Raw genomic sequence first — 20336 nt, 5'->3', positions numbered from 1 at the left:
CCTTCCCAGCCATCCCAGCTCAGCCTGTTTCCTGCCAAACAGTATCAGATGCTCCTGCTGTATGGCCAGTGGCAAAAAGCAGAGCCATTTCTCTGGGACGAATGGGTGTCCTGGGTTTCATGCTACATCTCGTCTTCCCATGGTTCAGGGAGCAGGGGCAGTCATTCTCATAGTGAGCTACGGTGTGTTTCTTAGGCTCCTGCGAAGGTCCATGTTGTCACAAGTAAAATCTCTTTTCACAAAAGGATTTCCAATCATAGAATGTAGAAGTTGACATTTATAGTTTCACTCTCTTTTCTTTCATCTCCTACCTATTCATAACAACATTGACAGCATTTGCTTTGGACAGTCAGGTATGCACTTCAAAAGAGACAAAAGAGATTATAAATTATAAGGCCGTCAGCAGTGGGTGATGCACTTGAAAGGTGCTAAATGGTGAAGTGTGCATATGGTCTGGCGTAACTTGTTGGTTTGATTTCATGTTGGATGGGGAAAATCTAAAATATTAGCAAGTCTCATTTCTCCTTCATTCAAGAAATGCTGCCAGTACACCTAAGCCACCAAATGAACCACAATTCCTCTATTAACGGTGCATTGGGACCAGCACAGGGTTCTGCATGTTGGGTCAATTCTGCGAGTTAGTTGAGTAGATAAAGTAGCTGCAGCAGCAGCTCTAGCTCTACTTCTCGCAGCTGTACCAACAGTTGCTGCAGTAGTAGCATGCGACATGAGAGGGTTGTATGTAGATAATGTAGATGACTATGACATGGGATTACTGTATGAATTCGATGCACAATTCAAAGTATCATAGTAATGTACTTCTGTTTCAAAGCTCTGATATGTGACATTAAATTGAACATCAATAAACCTTGCACCACTTTCACTTTATATACATTTAGATACACTGTATACACTTTAATTTTTATTTGTACATCTTCATTTCCTTTATTATTTAAATTCTTAAATGTAATATGTCCTGCCCTGCTATTTTATATGTTTGCTGCCAGTGGCAGCTGGTGGAATCTTTTTTTGGTAGGGCCATCCAATTAATTTCAGCAAACATCCCAGTATGATTCAATGCAAAAAAGTATCAAACACGCATTTCTACTTTGTAGTTAAATATTTAACATACACTGACATAATAAGGACATCTTATTCATATAATTCAGTATATTAATATATATATTCAGTATCATATGATATATAAATACCATCTAATGTAAATATACAATATACATATTATAAATATATTATAATAACATATAAATATTGTATAATATAAATCACATTGCTAAATAAATAAATAAATCGCTATATTTTGTGCAGATATCCTGTTTTTTCAAATATTACTGGGTATATTCCATATCTCCAACACACAAATATTGGCACACCTATTTCTGGGCAGTTTCTCCCATTCTTCTTTGCAGAACCTCTCAAGTTCCATCAGGTTGGATGGGCAGCGTCGGTGCACAGCCATTTTCAGATCTCTCCAGAGATGTTCAATGGGGTTCAAGTCAGGGCTCTGGCTGGGCCACTCAAGGACATTCACAGAGTTGTCCCGAAGCCACTCCTTTGTTATCTTGGCTGCTTCAGGTCGTTGTCCTGTTGGAAGATGAACCGTCGCCCCAGTCTGAGGTCCAGAGCGCTCTGGAGCATGTTTTCATCCAGGATGTCTCTGTACATTGCTGCATTCATCTTTCCCTCAATCCTGACTAGTCTCCCAGTTCCTCCTGCTGAAAAACATCCCCACAGCATGATGCTGCCACCACCACGCTTCACTGTAGGGATGGTATTGGCCAGGTGAGGAGCAGTGCCTGGTTTCCTCCAGACATGACGCTTGGCATTCAGGCCAAAGAGTTCAATCTTTGTTTCATCAGACATTTTGTTTCAGGTGCTTTTTTTGCAAACTCCAGGCAAGATGTCATGTGCTTTTTACTGAGGAGTGGCTTCCGTCTGGTCACTCTACCAAACAGGCCTGATTTGTGGAGTGCTGCAGAGATGGTTGTCCTTCTGGAAGGTTCTCCTCTCTTCATAGAACAACACTGGAGCTCTGTCAGAGTGACCATCGGGTTCCTGGTCACCTCCCTGACTAAGGCCCTTCTCCCCCGATCGCTCAGTCTGGCTGGGCGTCCAACTCTAGGAAGAGTCCTGGTGGTTCCAAACTTCTTCCATTTCCAGATGATGGAGGTCACTGTGCTCATTGGGACTTTCAATGCTGCAGAACTTTTTCTGTACCCTTCGCCAGATCTGTGCGAGACACTTTTGTTTACGTCATATACAGAGCCGTTTCGCCAGATCTGTGCGATACATACTCAAAACCAGTAAAACAACCATTCAAGAATGTAGCTGTTTGGAAACTCAATAAAGCAGAGGGTAAAAATCATGTGTCAGGATCCCACAGTGGTGTGAGTCGAGTGTTTTAGGGAGCCGTTTGGAGCCAGTACAATGCGTGATTGGAAGACCAGTGACATTTTTAGAAGAAAAAAAACGAACATGCATTAAAAATCTTCTATTCATTTTAAACATTTCCTGTTCGACACATAGTACACATGTACTGTACACATGTTGAAATGAGAATAGTTCTTTTACTTGCCGTGAGTTTTACCTGACATGGAGTCGAAACACAAGCACTTTTCACAGGCACACTCAAGCCAACTGTCTGTCCCTGTTTACACACTGCACGGAGGAGAGTATAAAGAGCTCTTTCTCCACACTCACTCCAGTCCTCTAACACAAGCAAGAAAAAAGTTCCCTCACTTCGCTAACATTATTTTTGGATACCACAGAATTTTATCAGAATAAATACACTTTCTAATATTGTATAAATTGGTAAATTTAGTCATCATGGGACTGAAATCTTTTAATAAAAGCCAAAGCAGATTTTGGGTAATTTGAGGTAATCGGTGAAAAGCCAATGCCTCATTTAGTTGAACGTTTATATTTCGTGGGTTTTGGTGTTTTGAAGATATATTTGTGCTTTTGCAATGTCTCTTCGTTGTCATACACAGCACTCTGTCAGTGACAACCTTGGTTTTTCAATGTGGTCTACCATGTAGCATACCAGAATTAACATCTGACTAAATGCTGCCTTCATTTTGGGAGGCACATGCAGGCCCACGAGATACAGTTATATGGAGATGCTGTCAGTAGAGTTTCGTGGTGCTTATTTTATTTAGACAAACAGAAACATAAATAAGACAAGAACTGGCCTATGCATCAGCTGCAGACCTGATTCCATGTAGCATGCCAACTCATTCACATTGTCATGGAGTCATTATTAATTAACATTCCCATTAGCGAGTTGTGTGTCATACACCAGTCATTTATTGTACATGCAATTTGTGAATAAAGACAATGTATTGGTTTTGTTTCAGCTGGTATTATCTTTGATTTCATAACTTTGGTCCAGACATTTAGATATTTATCTACATTATTTGTTATCAGATAGTATTGTTCAGTAATTGTCGCCAAATTGTTATGATTGCATGTGTTCTTATGTGTCTGTTTGGTAAAAGGAGTAAACTAAAACTTTATTATGATGTGTTGCCCTTCAACCTCATTTAAAGAACTACATTTTGTGCTCATAAACCTGCAACAGTAAAAGAAGTCTTACATGGCAATTTTAGCCATAAAATTAAAATTCAGGTCATATGAAGTTGATGAGGGTTCGCAAAATTGCTGTGGAGCACAGCACAATAACTATGTGATATGTTCATGGACAGTTTGAGCGCTACCCCAATTTCCCTCCCTTAATGGAGGCGCAGCTCAGCTTCCAGACAATAATGAAAAGCTGAAGGTAGAGCTGTACGTTCGCACCACCTGGTCGGAACAGACCTCAAGTGAGCCCTCGGGACGAAAATGTAAATGTAGGAGAGTTGCATGACCTCGGTATGTGAGGCTGAGAAAAAGAAAGACAGCGGACACATCCTGTCGCAAATATACTGTACACTCTCTGTTGCACCACCTTTATTACTGGTAGCAAGCTGAGAGTTAGTAAAAGTGTGAATGAGCTACGGTGGCCAGATGGTGGGTGTTGACTGCTGCAGAGGTAAAGAAAGCAGGGAATCACCCCGGCTGAATGGGAAGAGAGAGTGGCGACTGTGATGTGAGGGTGGGTGGCCTCAATTAGCTCCAGCTCAGCATATGTGTGTGTGTGTGTGTGTGTGTGTGTGTGTGTGTGTGTGTGGTGGTCTAGCACATTTGTAGAATAGCTATGAGACCCAATTCACTCACATTTGACAAAAGTCAAAAAATTATGTTTGGTCCAATAATGGCTGTAACTCATTAAGCATTAAACAGCCCTGGAAATAAATAGTTCAGACTACTTGAATTGTGTGTAAATTAAAATCATAGACAAGATAATGTGTCGATAGTGGGACAGTTAACTGGATAGGATAAGGACAATTTCACATGAAGACTACATTTATAGTTCAGCTTATTTAGGTATCAACTGTTTTAGAATGGTGTGGTTTCAACTGTTTGCAGTTTATGGTGATGTTGCACTGTATCGCGTTACACTGACAGGTGTTTCTATTATTTGATCCACCCCATTTATATAAATGAAGGTAGGCTGAATAACAGAAACTCCTCTATGTTCAACAGCACTAGACATGGACATCCTCTAAAATATCATTTAGTTGAATGTAGTTAACCACGCTATCACGTTTGATGTGAAATTTTTTTATATTGATTCCTGTTATTTAGAAGTTATAAGACACTCATAATGTGCCTTAGCAGCAAACTGTTACCAATATAGAGCAGAGGTTTGCACTTCTTAGCCAGCATTGACTAAATTCGTCTTTCTCACATTTCCTGGTTTGCTTTGTGGGCAGTGGGAGTCAAGACTCCTTCACAGAGCTCCTTTTCATATGCCCCTGTGTCTCCCTCCCACTCTGTAACTGAGTTGTTGAGAACTGCCCTGTAACAGCATGCAGTGTGCACCTACAAGGGCGGCACTGGAATACTGTGGCCTCTAAATGGAAGCCCATAGGACAGGGTTCAGAGACTGGCTGAGTGATGCATTGTAAGAGGTGAACTGTATGTCCCTATTCATATTACAAAATGACAGGGTGTGTGTGTTTTTGTAGGCATTTGATGTGGTGGAGTTTGGATTCATGTTTAATGCCTGTCCTTCTGTTACTGCCGTATTGCTTTTGATTGTAAGGGAACATTAGCTTATTAGCATATTTTACCTTTTATATATTCATACAACTGTATTCATTCAAGTAGCCAAGATGCTGACATCCTTGCATTTGCAATGTGTTTACATGCAAAGCAGAGCCATTATGGCCCTGTAAAACAGCTTCGCTTGCCCAGCATATAGTAATATTCTGGAAATGCAAAATGCTATTAATGCACAATGTTAGAACATTGAGAAGAATAGAGTTTTCCAACAGTATGAATAAAAGACATGAGAACATGAACTCAAAGACAGAACCTAAAATAAAGAAATGACTCAGTTTGACTTGCTATACTTGTTGTCAAATAAACACTTTAAATGCAATGTTCAATTGGAAGAAAATGATGTTGTTTTTGCAGCAGACTCCAGAGTATGGCCTGAAGGCCTATGAATGCACCTAACATTTCCATGCATTGTTGATATATTTTTACAGAGAGTAAAAGTGACAGAACATTCACTGAGATAGATTACCTACTGTATGTCAGACAGGTTACATGTTTCTGCACGTTGATGCACATACCAGACAGTCATGACTTGGAACCGATGGTCCAAATCAGTGGTGCTGTTTTTAGTCATTTCAATTGTCGACGCAATATTTTTAATGCATTCTTCATTGAACTTTGTGACGTCCTATTTGACCTCTGACCACCAAGGTAGTTTGGTGAAGGGCTCATAACATAGCTCAAGACAAGTCATGCAGCACTCACCTTCAGCCAGAACTGCCTGTTCTGTGCTGCTTGTGCTTTCTTTTTTTTCTGTCAGAATCAAACAAATTATCCAACACAGCCCCCCAAGGCAAACTTTCAGTACAGACCCTCGGTGTTCAGGTATGCTGAGGAAAAGCACGTCGGAAGAATAGAGGGAGGGAGAGTTTAGTGAAAACCTGGTGATTAATCACAATGCTTCAGCTGTGTGTATGTATTTATGAAGCATTTTCTTGACATTATCAATGACATTATCAATACAATATCTAACAATACTTTACCATTAAATAACTTATCATAACCCATTAGTGTTTTCAAAGCTCCATTAAGGAAATAATTACAAACCAAAAACGATAAAAGCCGTTTAAATGTGTATTACGAAGCACTAAGGATTACATTTGATTTTAAGAATGAGCATTCCTTTTATCATACATACCATTTTCCAGGACTGGCACAGACCCTTTTCCAATAATAGCCATATAAGTCTTAATTGCAGAAAACGTAACATTATAGGAGTTACAAACTATTTTAATTATGGTTGTGTGTATTTATGCCAGTAACCCTTATCTCAGCCAGTAACCCACAATACCAAGGCCCTGGGACACATACATGGAATGTAGCCGTCGGCATTCATCATCATTGTTATTGGTTACACCTGCATTTAGGGAGTCACAAATGGCTCATGGAAAAGGCCTACTGTGCGTGCTAGCTGTGCTAGCGTACTAACACACCTAACAGCTAGCTAAATATAATGGAGCCATTGTTATTATCATCTGTGTAAGTAAAAAGGTCAGATATTAGAGAAAACCCTCATTTGTTTGTTTCAAAGATTCCTTATGCTTTGTGTTTTAGTATTAACATTGATTCAAATGAGTCTCTGAAGCGTGATGCTAGTAGCTAGTTACAACTAGAAAACAGAGGCCAAACAGACAATACTTTGTACTTAACTTACAAGTATAGCTAGTTGTTTTAATGTTCTTTTGTGTCCAACTGAAGCAACCTGGTGTGATAAAACAATATGCTAGTCGGGCATTACAGTAGACTACACAATCAAACAATGCCTGGCACAGTTAGCTTTACTAACTACAGTAGGTTAGCAGTTAGCTACACCAGCAATACAGCATAAATTATATATTATTACATGAAATAAAAAGTAGAGGTAGTTTACAGAGGAACTTATTAAGTATTTAATTTTCTCTCGTACCTTTTTTTTGGGGGGGGGGGGGGTAAGTATACATAATCAAGCATTAATGAAGGACAGCTGTGTGTGTGACACAGATATGATGCTTGATGTGGACAGTACAGCTGATTGCTTATGTCCTCAGTCTTGCAGGAGGATTGGCTAGCTGAAAGATTAATGAAAGACCACACTGACAATCCCTAAATGACGCTGTGTTAACTGTTTGCTCACCACTCTGACAGTTTCTGATTGTCACAAAAGCCTAGGGGTGAAAAATAAGTTTAAATGATATGGACAAAGGAAGCAATTACAATCCTTTTATTTTGACTCAACTATTGGCCAAGAATATGACAGCTCTGATTGTAGATATACTATAAATGTGGGGTACATTTTTATTTTGTACTGAAGTTTAAGTACAGTAATTGAGTAAATGTTCTTAGTTACATTCTACCATTGATCACTTTATAGTGTCATCATTGACTTAGCTTACAAATGTTACTGAACTGATAGCATATTTCTCCACTCTGGTTTTGACGACACCATGCTCCCGTTTGGAGAAACAGAGGCCTTCTATAATTAAGGGATTACAGCCAGCAATGAGAGTTGGTAGAGGATGTACAAATTTCAGATTTGTACAAATTTCAGATTTGTACATCCTCCCCGCATTAGAATGATAGGACTGGGCTTAAATGTCCCTTTGACTGTGAACCTCACCATATTATTTTGTGGACTGTGGATGTCTGTAGGGTGCAGGTGACTGCAGTAAATAGGTATATATATATATGAAAGGAAAAGCTGAGGTACATGACTATTGGTCAAAAGCCTAAAGCGAGAAAGGATCCCATTAGGAGAAAAGACGATCACTGAAGCACCACTGACTGTGAATCGATGCTTTTTTGACCTTGGCTGCGACTAGAATCCCTTAGAAATGGGAATGGTCTCCATATGTGTTGTCAGGACTCAGCCAGCCGGACTCCCTCCTCAGCCCGTTCACACAGTGACACCCGGTACCTCAGAGCGCGCTGCCAGGGAGCTACGGGCTTGGAGGCGGGGACAAGCCAGGGGCGCTCCAACTCACACCTGAAGCCACTCAGCTCGTCCCACGGCTGCAGCTCGTCAGCTCGTTGTATTCGGGGGGATAAAGATCAGGACTGTCTGTGCTGACGTTGCAAGTTCGTGCCATGATGTCCGTGGACTTTCCTCCTTGTGTCATCACTGAACTTTCCCTCGTGTCTTTGCTGACTTTTTTGTGTGGAGTATTTTCTTGGATTTTTTGGGGTTTGATGTTCGATCACCCGTGGACTAAGGGGACACTTTGAGTTTTTTGTGTTTCTTTTCTAAGCGACTTGTTGTGCTCAATAAACTACGCCGTGTGTTCGGCTAGAACTAAACCTTGCTGTTGTCGTGCGCTTGGGGTCAGAGACAAACCATAACAGTACGAACTCGCCATGACGACCCCAGCCGACACAGAGTGGATTGTCCAGCTCTGTTCAGGTTGCCCTTAGTAGGCAGCTGCATCTGACCAACACCCACTCTCACCAGCTGGAGGTGGCCTCCATTGCCGTGCAGAACCTCCAAGCCCAGGTCCAGCCGCTCCACGCTTCTGTGGAGATCCTGACTCGTCAGCAGGCGGCATCGGCAGACCAACAAGCCGAGATCCTGCTACAGCTGCGGCGTTGACGATGGCCCTCACCACCCAGCCGCTGAACCAGCCTGTGAACCCGCCCCCTGTGTATCCCTCTCCGGTTAACCCTGCGGTTTCCAACCCAGTACCACGGGAGCCTAGCCTCTCCAGCCCACGACCGTTCGAGGGCGATTTTGAGACTTGTGCCACCTTCATCATGCAGTGTGAGTTGGTTTTCGCTCACCAGCCTAGCAGGTTCACCTCTGACACCGCTCAAGTCGCGTATGTGATTAACCTGCTCGCCGGCCGGGCAGCCCAGTGGGCTACCGCTTCCTGGGCCATGGGTGCCAGCTTCTGTCTCTCGTATAGGGAGTTTGTGGCAGAGCTACGTAAGGTGTTCCATCATCCAGCCAGTGGTCAGGACCCCGGTGCCCGGTTGAGCAGTATCCAACAGGGTGGTGGCAGAGTGGCGGACTACTCGGTGGAGTTCAGGTTGGCCGCTGCGGAGAGTGGGTGGAACGATCCTGCGCTTCGGGTCACCTTCCGGAGGGGGCTCAGCGAGGCGGTGAGAGACCAGCTAGCCACACGGGAGGAGTCCTCTTCCCTTGATGACCTCATCAACCTCGCCATCCGCATCGATACACGCCTCTGTGAGAGGAGGCGGGAGCGAGTCCTCCGGGGATCCCTTCCCACCCCCCACAGACCCAGCACACAGGAGAGGACCCTCGCCGTAGCTCAACCTACTCCCCCTATTCCCGTCCTGCTCTCATCACAGACGACGACTGGCGAGGAACCCATGCAGCTGGGACGCATGCGCCTTAGCCCAACCGAACGGGAGGCCCGATTCAGGGCAGGCCTGTGTCTCTACTGTGGCCAGAAGGGACATCGCATCAGCGGCTGCCCCACCCCGGCCAAAAGATTAGGCTCACCAGGACCTCGGGAGATCCTAGTGAGTCACCTTTCCTGTTCCCATAGTCCTGCACCACCGAACCGGAGGATTAGCATCACCCTGGCCTGGGCGGATCAGCGGATTACAGTGGGGGCCCTCCTCGATTCTGGGGCGGATGAGTGTTTCCTGGACTCGGAGTTCGCTGCCCAGGCTAACATCCCGCTAGAAGCACTGGAGGAGCCCGTAGAGGCCTTTGCACTGGACAACCGCCATCTGGCCCGCATCACCCAGAGCACCCGTCCCATCTCCCTCACTGTGGCGGGAAACCATGTGGAGAACCGCAAGTTCTACCTGATCCAGTCCCCACTGGCCCCTGTGATCCTAGGGCACCCCTGGTTTGTACAGCATGAGCCACACATTGCCTGGTCCTCTGGGATGATACTGGAATGGAGTTCCTCCTGCCACGCCCAGTGTCTACAGGCAGCCCCAGCCCGTTACCCCGACCAATCCCCAGTGCCCCTCCCCCGGACGTTTCCTCTATTCCTCCGGAGTACCACGATCTGGGAGAGGTTTTCAGCAAGACCCGGGCTCAGTCGCTCCCTCCACATAGGCCGTACGACTGTGCAATTGACCTCCGCCCTGGGGCTTCCCTTCCCAGCAGTCGGCTGTACAGCCTGTCTATTCCGGAGAAGGCTTCGATGGACGAGTACATATCGGAGTCAGTGGCAGCAGGGCTCATTCGGCCGTCGTCCTCCCCGGTGGCAGCGGGCTTCTTCTTCGTGAAGAAGAAGGATGGGGGCCTCCGACCCTGTATTGACTATCGCCAACTGAACGACATAACGGTCAAGAACAAGTACCCCCTCCCCCTCATGAGTTCCACCCTTGAGCCCCTCACCCAGGCTACCATCTTCACCAAGCTGGATCTCCGGAGTGCCTACCACCTGGTTCGAATCAGGAAGGGGGACGAGTGGAAGACCGCCTTCAAGACTCCCCGAGGTCACTACGAGTACCGGGTAATGCCGTTCGGCCTTACCAACGCCCCGGCGGTATTCCAGGCACTCATGAACGACGTGCTCCGCGACATGCTGGACGAGTTTGTGGTTGTTTACCTCGACGACATCCTGGTCTTCTCCAGGACCCTCGAGGATCATGTCCAGCACGTCCGCCGGGTGCTCAAGCGTCTCCTCCTTAACCGGCTCTTCGTCAAGGCTGAGAAGTGCCGATTCCACTCAACCTCTGTCGACTACTTGGGCTTCGTTGTGGAGAAGGGTCAGACTCGGGCCGACCCCCGCAAGATCCAGGCTGTGGTGGACTGGCCGAACCCCACCTCGCGAAAGGAGTTGCAGAGCTTCCTCGGGTTTGCCAACTTCTACCGGAGGTTCATCCGGAACTACAGTGTCGTGGCGGAACCTCTCACCAGGCTGACCTCTCCCTCCCAGCCGTTCATCTGGTCCCCAGCTACCGATGATGAAGAACTTGACTTTCATCCGGGCGACCAAGCGTCTCAATGGTCGACAGGCTCGGTGGGCCGGCTTCCTCAGTCGGTTCGATTTTTCTCTATCGTCCCGGTTCCCGCAACATTAAGGCGGATGCCCTGTCCCGACTACACCAAGGGAGGAGCCTGACTGCTGAGGAGTCAGTTCCCATCATCCCCAAGGGCAAGGTGGTTGGCATGGTGGCCTGGGGCATCGAGACAGTCGTGAGACAGGTGTTGCGCTCCCATCCTGCTCCGAGTGGCGTGCCCCCACGCCGTCTGTTCGTTCCGGAGTCGGTCAGGTCCCGAGTGCTTCAGTGGGGACATGCTAGCCAGTTTGCCTGCCATCCTGGCGTCCACCGCACCTTCACCTTTCTGGCTCGCCGTTTCTGGTGGCCTACTATGAGGAACGAGGTAAAGGACTTTGTACTGGCCTGCCCCGTTTGTGCCCGCAGCAAGGCCTCTCACCGGGCTCCCGCAGGGCTACTGCAGCCCCTTCCAGTTCCTAGCCGTCCCTGGTCCCACGTGGCATTGGACTTTGTGTCTGGACTTCCGCCCTCCCAGGGGAAGACGGTGATACTAACGGTAGTGGACCGTTTCAGTAAAGGGGTGCACCTGGTGGCCCTCCCTAAACTCCCTTCGGCGTTGGAGACGGCGGACCTCCTGACGAGCCACGTGTTCCGGCTTCATGGTCTCCCCCAGGACGTCGTCTCGGACAGAGGACCCCAGTTCATCTCCCAGGTATGGCGAGCATTTTACAAGGGGTTGGGCGCCTCTGTCAGTCTTTCCTCTGGTTATCACCCACAGACAAACGGACAGACTGAGAGGATGAACCAGAGCGTGGAGTCTGCGCTCCGTTGTGTGGCAGCCAGGAGACCATCCTCCTGGAGTCGGTTCCTCCCCTGGGTCGAGTACGCCATCAACTCCCTGGTCAGCTCGGCCACCGGCCTCTCCCCCTTCGAGGCGTCTCTGGGTTACCAGCCGCCGCTCTTTCCTGCTCAGCAGTCGGAAGTGGCAGTTCCCTCCGTGCAGACCCATCTGAACAGGTGTCGTCGCATCTGGGAGGTCACCAGAGCCGCCTTACTCCGAGCGGCTGAACGTGGCAGCCGAGGAGCCAACCGTCGCCGGAACCCAGCTCCCGCATACCAACTGGGGCAGAAGGTTTGGCTGTCCTCCAAGGATCTTCCCCTGCAGTCAACCGCTAAGAAGCTGGATCCCCGGTTCGTTGGACCCTTTGAGATCACAAGGGTGCTCAGTCCTGCAGCGGTGAGGCTGAGACTTCCAACCTCCATGAGGATACATCCAGTGTTCCATGTGTCGCGAATTAAACCTGTCTCCCACAGTCCCCTGATGCCTCCTGCCCCAGTTCCACCTCCCCCTAAGATCGTAGATGGGCACCCTCAGTGGAATGTTCGCCGACAGATGGATGTTCGCCGACGAGGATGTGGGTACCAGTTTCTGGTGGACTGGGTGGGCTATGGTCCGGAGGAACGAAGCTGGGTGTCCCGCCAGCTCATTATGGACCCAGGACTGTTGACTGACTTTTATCAGGCCCATCCCGAGAAGCCTGGCAAGTCGCCAGGTGGCTCCCGTAGAGGGGGGGGTATTGTCAGGACTCAGCCAGCCGGACTCCCTCCTCAGCCCGTTCACACAGTGACACCCTGTACCTCAGAGCGCGCTGCCAGGGAGCTACGGGCTTGGAGGCGGGGACAAGCCAGGGGCGCTCCAACTCACACCTGAAGCCACTCAGCTCGTCCCACGGCTGCAGCTCGTCAGCTCGTTGTATTCGGGGGGATAAAGATCAGGACTGTCTGTGCTGACGTTGCAAGTTCGTGCCATGATGTCCGTGGACTTTCCTCCTTGTGTCGTCACTGAACTTTCCCTCGTGTCTTTGCTGACTTTTTTGTGTGGAGTATTTTCTTGGATTTTTTGGGGTTTGATGTTCGATCACCCGTGGACTAAGGGGACACTTTGAGTTTTTTGTGTTTCTTTTCTAAGCGACTTGTTGTGCTCAATAAACTACGCCGTGTGTTCGGCTAGAACTAAACCTTGCTGTTGTCGTGCGCTTGGGGTCAGAGACAAACCATAACATGTGTAGTCTTTTGATAGCAATGCCAATGCACTCTCAGCGGGTAGGCCTTTATGTGGCCCGCTCAGAGATTTTCTTTAACTTTGTTTCATTTCAGAGATACAAGATCAGCATGGAGAAATGACTTGAAGATGATTTGAACTGCTGTGTTTGACTGGTTTTAGGTGTTGACAACTCTGAAGCAAGTTTAGAAGAGGCATTTTTAGTGGTAATGTCAGAACGCTGCATAGATCAACTGCTGTTTAGCTATCTCTTATTAAAAACAACTGCAAAGGATCTATAATTTCCCTAAATAATTTCTCTGTTTGGAGAGGGCATTCTGGCTGAGCTGGTGGATTGGGGTGACGTGGAGAAATGAAACATCAAACAAGGAGGCAAAGTAGAACACAGTGTACGAGACTCTTAAGTAAAATTGTCACCGTAGGATCTTTGAGCAGAAATTGAACTGCTGTGTCCCATCATATATGTATGTTTCTGTGCAGAAAGTAGATATCTCACTTACTAAAAGTACAAGTTGAAACCATATGAAAAGTGTCAAGTCTTATTTTCACAACAGGAGACTGAAAAAAATGCTCCGCAAACCAACTGACTGTACATCCATGAAGCATGCAATCATGTGTGTTGTATAACTAATTATATTCAGAGAATGGTTATATAATGTCATATAAACGTAATGTCAGCAATGCTAGCAGCGTGGCTCTGGGCATGGCATTGTCAGTCCGCCAGTCTGTCCACCACTTTCATCCAGACTGAAATATCTCAACAACTGTTGGATAGTAATGTGGTACAGAGATGTCTTTTTATACAAAACCATTAGTGAGTCAAAGTCCTTACGTCTGTGAAATATCTACTTGATACTTGGCACAACATTTAGAAGGACTACAGACATTCATGGTTCCCAGTGGATGATTCCTCATGACTCTGGTACTCCACTGACTTTTCCATTAGAGCCACCTTGAGGTTGATCTTTCAACTCTTTGATAGATTGCCATAAAAAGCGGTTGATATGATGAACTTCTAGCAAACAGTTGCTTATTTGCACATCCAGTAGTTACCGAGCGACATTATCATTCATTTTGAGTGAAAATTTGCGTCCACCAGTCAAGTGTAAGCCAAATATTCACTCTTTTAGCTCGGTTTTTGGTCTCCGCCAGAGGAGAAGATTGTCCATTAACTTTGACTGTTTGAGCGGCAAGCATCCTGATGTAAACACAGAGTCAGCCTCCTCTCGGCCCACCCGAGTCCTGCGGCCCACCCGTTAAGTGCAGCTTGATTAACATGATTGTAAAGCCCTCTGAGGCAAATTTGTCATTTGTGATTTTGGGCTATACAAAATAAACTGAATTGAATAGTGATGAACGCAAAACAAAACACAGACAAAGAGAGGAAGACAAAAATGAAGTGTAACTCATGGGAGATACCGGGTGCAACATCTACATGCACCTCACTCATTATGTAACTCTGACCCTGGGCCCTTACTCTGCAAGTCCTTAGATGGTATCTCTCTGTGGTTGCTGGTTTTCAGTGTTCGGGTCTGCAGACAGCATTCCACACATTCTGCCTTAACCATGAATTCCTGATTTCCCTTCACCCTCCTTCCAGAGGGGGTGACACCGCGTATAATCCCTGCACAATTCTTACCATTCTACACCAAGCCTTCTCCTATGTTGCAGATGAGTAAACATGTGAACTGGTTTAGCCTGAGAGTGCAAGTTACAATAACAGAGGGCCCTCATTATTATTATTAGAGAATGGCAGAAGTGTGCACTCTGTTTACGTGGGTCTTATAGTGGAGGAATTTGGTGTTCAGTGTCCTGTAGAATTTCAGATGATCGCTTTCTTGTCCCTCCGTTTCAGACAGTGATCGAAAACAGAATATAGAGACTTTGATTGCTGCTGCTTCACTTCACAGCCTGAGACAGAGCGTGGTAGTTGCCTTCAACAACCAAATGAAGTTTTAAGACGATGTCAGCTGAGACTGTAGCTGCTGCTTGAATCATTTCGGGATGTCTGATGTCAGCTCCCTTTCTTAAGCTGTTTTAATATACGTTCATGACATCATTGTTGTGTATATTTTCAGCATATTTGGGTCGATACTGAACCTAAACATCATGTAAACCTAACAGGATGAACTTACACATTTCCTCTACATCACCATCCATCAAATGCTCGCTGGAAAGTGCTGATTAAACAGAGACTATACCCAACTTTCATATTATTTCTGTTTTTGTCTAGACTCAGCCTGATAACCACTACGTACAATGACTATCAACCTCTGTGCTCTCCAGAATACGCAGTTCTAAGTATCCACACCACCCCTAAGCACTGTTTAGGTTTAAGGGCAAACAGAAATGATCTTTTATTCCAAGGTGTTCTTTCTTTTAACAAAGAGCGTCATATATGTACAAAAGGACATGCAAAATATGACCGGCTAACTTTTCTTTCCTGTAGAAACCGAATCAAAAGAAATTAAACTATAACGACAATGAAATGTTCAGCTTAGTACCAAAAACATGGCACACCTGTGGGTCACATGGATCATCAATACTCGATACTAGACGGTTCATAACATTAATCTGACTGCAGGATGGCTTTGTACTCTGTTCTGACACAATGTGTTAATGCAAGACTTTAATGGTCAACAGCATCTGCTAGTTGAAATACAACCCATATGTGATTTTGTATGCATACGGGACCATTTAGCTTTGAAGAGGTTATAATGTTGTAATCTGACTTGAGCTCTTTAATTTAGTAGAAGAAGATGCTGGCTTATTCATAAATATGTGTTGCTTTTAATGGTATTGTTAGCATCGGCTAGCCTTCTGTCTGGCGCCCCTTGCTTGGACCACACCGACTTCCGAACTCTGCCTTCATTTTGATCTCAACTACACGCCTGTAAGGTGTTGTGACTGCATCCTGCACAGTTGCAACGCTGTCGTAGTGACACAATCTGTCTACAGCCAGATATATAAACACCGGGCAAAGTACTCAAAACCCCCACTGTGTTAGTTATTGCTACGCTAGGTGTCTCCAGGACCCCATTTTGCCATGATGACCCACACACACAGGCTCACAATCAATACCAGCGTCACCGTTGTGGTAAATACGGAAACATATCAATGTTTTAAGGGATAGCAAGGACTAGCTCCCTATAGTTATGAAGCTTGACATTTAAGGTTCAGAGGGAAATATCGGGACAACTATTGGACAGATTGCTGTGAAATTCTAATGACTTGTGATTGCCTGACCTTTTGTCTTCGTGCCATCATCAGGTCAAAATGTATTTTTGCCTAATACTTTAGTTTAAGTCTAAATACCTGCAAAACAAATGCCATTCCCATTAGCTTTAGCTGTACTTTGTGTTTAGTGCTGTTTGTATGCCAACATGCTCAATAAGAAGGCAAACCTGTAAAATATGACCAACTACACATCAGCATGTTACCATTGTGACTGTGAGCATGCTAGCACAACTGCTGGTGTGGCTGTAGAATCTTGTTCATCCATATGTACGTACATAGCTAATTTTCCAATGGACCTCCATGTTGGTGCCAGGCAAGATGGTTCCTGTAAGAACTGTCAAGCTTCCATTGATGTGACCAGTAACTGTAGGTGTGGCTTTGTCCTGGCTCTAGAAAAGAAAGAAAGAAATGTAAACTTTTATTTCTCTGCATTTGACTGATGGCTAGTTATTAAGGAGCAGTGGGCTGCAGTGAAGCGCCCGGGGAGCAACTGGGGGTTCAGTGTCTTGCTCAAGGACACTATGACATGCAACACTGGGGAGAGCGGGGATCAAACCGGCTACCTTGTGGTTATGGGACGACCACTCATCCACATGAGCTACAGCCGATCCTCTAGAAGGCAGTCGTGACCATTAAACACAATAATAACAGTAATAGTGGTAGTAAACAATAGTAATAGTAAAGAAAGTCACTGCTAGCAAACATACAAATTGTCTATTCAAACTAGCTTGGCCTGTATGGTTCTGTAATTAAACAAAGGTTGGACTGAAGATCCACAGGCTCTAAAAGAGAGGGGAGTCTGGAAACCAGTCACAGTTAGTCACTGGTATTCCACACCAATCTGAGAGATGGGCTTTGTCCAGCGCACACACGTGGACAGTGTAAAGAAAGATTGACAGGAAGAGTAACTTTAGGTATTTATTCCTAGTTTCTTTTCTTGCCCACAGTTAGATGAGATGAATGATAGCTTAGCATCGAGACTGAAAACACACTTGTCCGGCTCTGTCTAAACTCCTCCCATACCTTTAAAGCTCACTAATTATATATATATATATATATATATATATATATATATATATATATATATATATATATATCAGTACAAAACCAACGATTAAACATAAATCATTTTTGTGTTTTACATGGGGGTTATGTGTGGGGCTGTTTCTTGGCCAGGCTTCAGATGCAGTCGTTAAGAAAATATGGGATACTTGAGATGCAAATGCTAAAACTAAAACATCACAGTAAGCCCAGACCTGCTTTCCAGTGATATAAACCAAGTCTTGTATGTGGCATAGAGGCACAATGGAGGCGTGATGTGTTCAGGACCAAAGTTTTTCAATGCAGTTTCCATGCAGGCGGCTGGAAATACACACTATCCCACAGAGGCCCCTGCTGCCCCATTCATTGCCCCAACCATGAAAGAGTCCATTTAAAGCCTCAGAGGCTGGACATGACCTGAGTTTACTGTCTCGGCTGTATTAGCCTTCCCTCTGTGCCCAGTCGGGGAATACACAGGCCATGTATACCTGATGAGGACTGTAGGACCCTGTAGAAGGGATCCTCTCAACCTCTGTATGAATACACATGTTGTTCCTTAAACACCCAGTATTATTTAGTGAATATTATTTTGTGTCCACATTTGTCTCAGGCTCCAGACAATAATGATCTTCCTCAAGAATTTACATTTTTATTAGTGAATCCCTCAAATTCATGTGTGGAGTTGACAAATGTTATGGGGAGAAGTTTAAGTGGTTGACCTTATTTCTAAGGCAGCCATTTTGAAAAACCAGGTGCAAAACTGTCTGGAAATCTTACTATCAGTATAAAAGTATGTTCAACACATGTAAGCACATGCATTTATAACAAAACAATGTTTTCTTATTTAATGTGTAGTTGTAATACTTAACATTCGATTGTTCGCTATTTGTCTCATGTAGTGCAAAGATGTGGGTGTTATTAATAATAATAATAATAATAATGTATAAGGTTATTTATTTAGCATCTGTAAATAAATCATTTATAGAGAAATGACAACTATCTTCACATGTATGTATTTATATAAATGTGTAGATAAATATGACATCCAACAACTACAATACGGCCAATCTTTTGTCCTCAGTTCCAAAAATAACATAGTTAAATAAATAAAACGATATCAACATTTAGACCACTGTGAAAAGTAGATTTATTTTATTTTGGAAAATCCCATTTGTGTGACCTCAACAGATTGGAAATGCATTTGGTCCATTTGTGAGATTACATATTAGATATCCCAAACCTTATTTAATATGCCCGTTAAGATGATTAGTTCTGTTAAATATATTTCTTGGAATGCTGTGCAGTGAACTTCATCTCCAGACACATTTCAACACATTTCAACTTTTAAATGTTGACACAATCTTCAACTATTACTGCATATTCAGCTTTTTGATACTACTGCTGCTACTTCTTGGAACCACTGATACTTCTACTACAACCACTACTAAAACTTCAGCTGCTGAAAACGATGACTCAAATTAGTAGGATACTACGATATAAATAGAGGGATCTCTTCTGCCTCAATTTCATCGGCGATCAAGAATGCAAACGCTATTTCTTCCGCCATAGTTATCAACATTTGGTCTGTAAGCTAAACTAGTTCCGATCTAAACTAGATCACCTTCTGAAGTAGCCTTCAGATCGGAACTAACAACTGTTGTTGTGATTTCCTGAACACTGACTTCCTAAACACTGACTTCCTGTGTGTTCTTTGAACGCCGCTGAAAACTGTCCGTCTTGATGGCAGTTTTGTGGCCACGCCCCCTGCAGCGGCCGCCTGCTCTCGTCTGGATTCCAGGCGAGGCACAGCTCTAACCGAGCCTAATATCTCTTCCAGGTCCAACCTCCTGCCCAGGTCCCCCAACCAACCAGTAAGACCCAATAGTGACAAAGGAACACCCTCACCTGTGTGTAATAATCATATTAAAAAACATCTTGGTTTTTGGGGGTCACCAAGGTTTTTGCTACCAGAAGGGACAACATAATCACCCACAGAGAGATGTCACCTGATTCTACTGTTCCTCAAAGCTCTAAAGAGCATTTTAGCATCTTGTACCTCATTGTTTTGGTTTTGCAGCCCACGACTATAGCATATGAGAGAGAGAGAGAGAGAGAGAGAGAGAGAGAGAGAGAGAGAGAGAGAGATAGATCCATCAGTAGTTGGTGCAGACCTAAACAGAGCTTAAAGGAGAGTGACCAGATGAGTGCTAAGGTGAAGGCTTGTCTGCTGCATGTGTAATCAGGCCACTATAGGGGGATGTTATTTCAATGTTGTGATTAAAACCCCCAAGTGGCATACACAAACTGAAATGGGTTTGAGCATTGAAATGTTTGAAAAGATCTGCCGGTCATATAACGTTGTCTGTGTACACCGTTTGAATGTGTGTCTTCCCGAAAGTGCAGTGCAACCAAAGATGGAGACTAAATTGGAAGAAGCAGAACTCCACCTAAGCGAAGCTTGTTGTTTGACATTGCGTGCTAACCTGAAGGCAGTTTGTGTTTCTAATGAACCATCACGACGCTGTTATCAGGCACTGGAATAAGACACTGACTGTAGATAGGGGATGTAAGCCTCTACATAAGAGCATTATTTAAATGATTAAAAATACAAACACAATATTCATTCTGGTAACTGCTTAATGTCTGTCTCTCTGACAGAGTCATTACCCCAGCTTGCCAGCAGAGGCAGTACAAGCCCTTCTTCTGACCTTTCGCCACCTGAACCTTCTTCACTTCTCCTGAACACCAACCCTTTGCCTTCAGCTCTTTCAACGGACCAATATGTAGGCTGGAACTTGCATTTTTATTAAAAACAAGATTCAGTGCTCTTATTGTCAACCTCCTCTGTTCTATCAGACATATCCGTCATAAAAGTCATACAATTTGAAGATTTTATTGGTACTAAACATCAGCTATC

This window comes from Cyclopterus lumpus, chromosome 20 (assembly GCF_009769545.1).
Source record: "Cyclopterus lumpus isolate fCycLum1 chromosome 20, fCycLum1.pri, whole genome shotgun sequence".
Lineage (NCBI taxonomy): Eukaryota > Metazoa > Chordata > Actinopteri > Perciformes > Cyclopteridae > Cyclopterus > Cyclopterus lumpus.
Note: the sequence above shows the minus strand (reverse complement) of the source record.